The following is a 6,000-nucleotide window of genomic DNA, read 5'->3' as shown; positions in this document are numbered from 1 at the left end:
CATGTCTACCAAGCCGAGAAAAAGAAAAGATAAGGAAGCAAATGCATCATACGATGAGTCAAAGCGGCACATAGTTCTTTCTCGGAAGAGAAACATCGTGGGAGTGGATGACAAGACAGACATGTCAGAAGATTATGAAAAGTTTGATGAAATTGCTCCATTCATAGTGAATATTGACCTGAGCATCCCGTTAAATGATGAGGATTTTCCATGGTTACGGCGCAAAGGGACACACGCGAAGAAAAAGTTTCACACCCAAAGATCTGGGATGTGATCGGCTTCACTATAATCACTTTCTTCTGTGTTTCACACACAGGAGGGAATCTCTATAGTAGTTAGGGTAGCTAGTTATGTGTTTTGGCATTTGAAACACAAAGAAACTTTATGTGCAAACAAATTCTTTCATGCATTTACTGATTTTTTCAGCTAAATGACCCTGAAATTGAAAAGCATTTCCAATGAACTCAGAAAAGGTTGAAAGTTGGCATGGTATCATAATTTCACCCACATAGCATGTGCAAAAAAGTAGAGAGGGTTACCGCAAAAACTGGATGCACTTCGTGTACAAAATGAACAATCTCTTTCGAAGTATCAGGGTTTCGGACGAAAACTCATCCGTTACAAAGGCATTTCATTTTTTAAATAACCTAAGCATTACCAAATTGAATATAATGATAAAACACACTAATATTAAACATAAGAAAAAAGAATCACTGAAAAATCTATTTTCAAAGTTACGTTATTCACAAACTAGTGATTCACACAAATTTCAAATAATTCAAAATGTAAACTATTCAAATTTGTAAACTGCCGGCACTAATAGAAAGTTTGTAATTTTTGTACCTAAAGCAAAAATATTCACAAAGAAACTCTAAATACAGCAAAAACAACTCAAAAATAAATGAAACAAAAATAAATAAAGCAAAAAATAAGAAAATAAAAAAGCCCGCCTACTGCGCCACAGCGGCCTGCATACGACTAGAAACCCAACCTGTAGTTGGGCCATGATGCAGGCCCACAAGCCCAGTAGGCCCACAGGCAGAGTAGGAGAGGTAGGCCCAGACGGCCTGCTATTGAGAGGAGCTCAATGCAGTGCCCGCGCCGGGGCTTATAAACTGGTCCTGGCGCTCCTAAACTAGCGAGGTGGGACTAAACTTCTGCGCCCCTTGCCTGGCAGCGCACACCCTTTAGTACCGGGTCGTGGCACCAACTGGTACTAAAGGGGGGTCTTTAGTACCGGTTGGTGCTACCACCCGGTACTAAAGGTGGGCGCTTCCCGCCGCTTCGCCTAGCCAGAACAGACCTTTAGTACCGGTTGGTGGCTCCAACCGTTACTAAAGGTGTGTTCTATATAAGAAAACCCTTCAAAAAAATTCGACGGTTTCGTGCTCCCTCGGCTTCTTCTCCTATGCCCCGTTGCCGCCCCCGTCCCCGTCGCCGTCCGGTCGCCTCGCCGTCGCCGTCCCCGTCGTCCCCGTCGCCGCGCCCCGCCCCGGCCTCCCGTCGTCCCCGCCCGGCCCGTCCCCGTCCCCGTTGTCGCCGCCCCGTCCCCATCGCCGTCGTCACCGCCCGTCTCCCTCCCCGTCGCTGCCCCCCGTCGCCGCGCCTCGCCGGTGAGCTCCTGTTCCCCGGCCGCCATGTCCACACACACACACACACACACACACACATTGTTATAGAAATGTTAGCAATTTTTGTGTTTTTTAGTTATAGAAATATTAGAAATGTTTTTTAGTTATAGAAATATTAGAAATGTTAGTTATATAGAAATGTTACAAATTTTTCCGTTTTTTAGTTATAGAAATATTTATAGAAATGTTAGCAATTTTTTTGTTTTTTAGTTATAGAAATATTAGAAATGTTAGTTATATATATAGAAATGTTAGAAATTTTAGAGTTAGTTTTAGCTATATGAATTAGATTAATGTCAAATTGTTAGAATTTGAATATAGAATTTTAGTTATCACAATCCAATCACATTTAAAAAATGTTACTTTTTGCGAGCATATAGTATTTGTTGTCGATGATGCCCGACCCGCATCCTCGTCGTTGACCCGTTCGCCACGACGTCCTGCTTCAGAGGACCCATGTCCGGGACTGAGCTCCGCCGGGCTGGCACTGGGAGGTGCTACCTTCAGGGGCGCGACGCTTGGTGAGGAACCCGGCCCCAGGTCCCGTCGTCAACCCTGATCTCTTTTGGTGGCGTTTGCGTGGGCCACTTTCGGTGCGGAGGGAGCCGGCCCCGCCGGAGGTGGTATGTCGCCGTGTCAGGGAGGAGGACGAGCACGTCCATCGCTACATGGCTGCTATGGACGTCAAGTTCTCCAATACCTGGTAGGTTCTTTGGGGAGATCACCCGAGCTATGATCCAGTGATGGTTCCTTCACTTTGGTTGTCCACCGCCCGCGCCTCAGGAACCGCGAGTGGCCTAGATTACTCTTTAGTATTCGATCTTTATTAGCTAACTAGCTAGTGATGTATTCGATGGGTAGGCTATGGAAATATATCTCGGAATGGCTATGGAAATGCCATGATAGGTAGGTATGGTGGCTGTTTTGAGGAAGGTATATGGTGGGTGTATGATACCGGCGAAAGGTGCGCGGTATTAGAGAGGCTAGCAATGATGGAAGGATGAGAAAAAGTGCGTATAATCCATGGACTCAACATTAGTCATAAAGAACTCATATACTTATTGCAAAAATCTAGAAGTTATCAAAGCAAAGTATTACGCGAATGATCCTAGGGGGATAGATTGGTAGGAAAAGATCATCGCTCGTCCCCGACCGCCACTCATAAGGAAGACAATCAATAAATAAGTTATGCTCCGACTTCATCACATAACGGTTCACCATACGTGCATGCTACGGGAATCACAAAATTTAACACAAGTATTCTTTAAATTCACAAATACTAAACTAGCATGGCTCTAATATTATCACCTCCATATCTCAAAACAATTATCATGCTCCAATCTTCTCTTAGTATTCAACACACTCAAAAGAAAATTTCTCAAATCATGAACACCAAGCATATTAACATTAAGCAATTTACCATGCTATTAAGACTCTCAAAATAATTTAAGTGAAGCATGAGAGATCAATAGTTTCTTTAAAACAAACCACCACCGTGCTCTAAAATATCTAAGTGAAGCACATAGAGCAAAATTATAACGCTCAAAAGATATAAGTGAAGCACAATGAGCAAAACTACATAGCTCAAAAGATATAAGTGAAGCACATAGAGTGTTCTATCAAATTCCAATTCATGTATGGCTCTCTCAAAAGGTGTGTACAGCAAGGATGATTATGGCACACTAACAAAGAAAGACACAAATAATACAAGACGCTCCAAACAAAACACATATCATGTTGGTGAATAAAAATATAGCTCCAAGTAAATTACTGATGGAAGTGGACGAAAGAGGGATGCCTTTCGGGGCATCCCCAAGCTTTGACTTTTTGGTGTCCTTGGATTATCTTGGGGGTGCCATGGGCATCCCCAAGCTTAGGCTCTTGCCACTCCTTTTTCCATAATCCATCAAAAGAATTCACCCAAAACTTGAAAACTTCACAACACAAAACTCAACAGAAATCTCGTGAGCTCCGTTAGAGAAAGAAAACAAAAGACTACTTCAAAGTACTGTAATGAACTCATTCTTTATTTATATTGGTGTTAAACCTAATGTATTCCAACTTCTCTATGGATCATAACATATTTTACTAACCATAGATTCATCAAAATAAGCAAACAACACACGAAAAACAGAATCTGTCAAAAACAGAACAGTCTGTAGTAATATGTAACTAACGCAAACTTCTGAAACCCAAACAATTCTACCAAAATTAGAAGACCTAGAAAATTTGTTTATTGATCAGCAGCAATTGGAATCAATATTTTATCACGTTCTGATGATTTTTTATAATTCGGGCACTGAACGCAAAGTTTCTGGAAATTACAGCAAGATCAAACAACTATCATGCAAGAAGATCCAATGGGTCTAGCTTGACACAAACACTAATTAAAACACAAAACCACATCCAAACAGAAGGTAGATGGGTTATTTATTCCCTAACAGAAGAAAAACACAAAAAAACTAAAAATAAAATTGGGTTGGCTCCCAACAAGCGCTATCGTTTAATGCCCCTAGCTAGGCATAAAAGCAAGGATAGATCTAGGTATTGCCATCTTTGGAAGGCAATCCATAAATGGCTCTCATAATAGTTTCATATGGAAATTTTATTTTCTTTCTTGGAAAGTGTTCCATGCCCTTCTTTAATAGAAATTGGAATCTAATATTCCCTTCCTTCATATCAATAATCGCACCAACCGTTCTAAGGAAAGGTCTACCAAGAATAATGGGGCAAGAAGGATTGCAATATATATCAAGAACAATGAAATCTACGGGCACATAATTCCTATTAGCAACAATAAGAACATCATTAATCCTTCCCATAGGTTTCTTAATAGTGGAATCCGCAAGATGCAAGTTTAGAGAGCAATCATCAAATTCACGGAAATTTAGCAAATCACACAAAGTTTTGGGGATAGTTGAGACACTAGCACCCAAATCACACAAAGCATAAAACTCATGATCTTTAATTTTAATTTTAATAGTAGGTTCCCACTCATCATAGAGTTTTCTAGGGATAGAAACTTTTAACTCAAGCTTTTCTTCATAAGATTGCATCAAGGCATCAACGATATGTTCGGTAAAGGCTTTTTTTTTACTATAAGCATGTGGAGAATTTAGCACGGCTTGCAACAAGGAAATACAATCAATCAAAGAGCAACTTTCATAATTAAATTCCTTGAAATCCAATATAGTGGGCTTAGCAACATCTAGAGTTTTATTTCTTTCAATCCCACTTTCATCAATTTCATCATAAAGATCTAAATACTCCGAATTTTTAGAACGCCTTCGAGGTAAAGGAAGATCATATTCAGTTTCATCAAGATTTATATTGCAAAACAAAGATTTGATGGGAGACACATCAATAACTTTTAGATCTTCATCTTGATTTTCATAGGTATTAGAAGAACACGCTTTAATAAAGGCATTTTTGGAAGCACGCATCCTAGCGGTTCTTTCCTTGCACTCATCAATGGAAATTTTCATGGCTTTGAGAGACTCATTTATATCATGCTTAGGAGGAATAGATCTAAGCTTTAAAGAATCAACCTCAAGAGATATTCTATCAACGTTCCTAGCCAAATCATCAACTTTAAGTAATTTCTCTTCAAGCAAAGCATTAAAATTCTTTTGTGAATTCATAAACTCTTTAACACTACTCTCAAATTCATAGGGCATCTTATTATAATTTCCATAAGAGTTGTTGTAGGAATTTCCATAATTATTAGAAGGATTACTAGGATAAGGCCTAGGATTAAAATTCCCTCTATACGCGTTGTTACCAAAATTATTCCTACCAACAAAATTCACATCCATAGATTCATTATTATTCTCAATCAAAGTAGACAAAGGCATATCATTAGGATCAGAAGAAACACTCTTAGTAGCAAATAATTTCATAAGTTCATCCATCTTTCCACTCAAAACATTGATTTCTTCTATCGCATGCACTTTTTTATTAGAGGATCTTTCAGTGTGCCATTGAGAATAATTAACCATAATATTATCTACGAGTTTAGTAGCATCTCCTAAAGTGATTTACATAAAGGTGCCTCCCGCGGCCGAATCTAAAAGATTTCTAGAAGCAAAATTCAATCCGGCATAAATTTTTTGTATAATCATCGACAAGTGTAAACCATGAGTAGGGCAATTACGTATCATTAATTTCATTCTCTCCCAAGCTTATGCAACATGTTCATGATCAAGTTGCTTAAAATTCATAATGTCGTTTCTAAGAGAGATGATCTTAGCGGGAGGAAAATACTTAGAGATAAAAGCATCTTTGCACTTGTTCCAAGAATCAATACTATTTTTAGGCAAAGACGAAAACCAAGCTTTAGCACGATCTCTAAGCGAAAAAGGAAATAGCT

This window comes from Triticum aestivum, chromosome 5A (genome assembly GCF_018294505.1).
Source record: "Triticum aestivum cultivar Chinese Spring chromosome 5A, IWGSC CS RefSeq v2.1, whole genome shotgun sequence".
Classification (NCBI taxonomy): Eukaryota; Viridiplantae; Streptophyta; class Magnoliopsida; order Poales; family Poaceae; genus Triticum; species Triticum aestivum.
The sequence above is the reverse complement of the archived record's forward strand: the minus strand, read 5'-3'. Positions refer to the sequence as shown.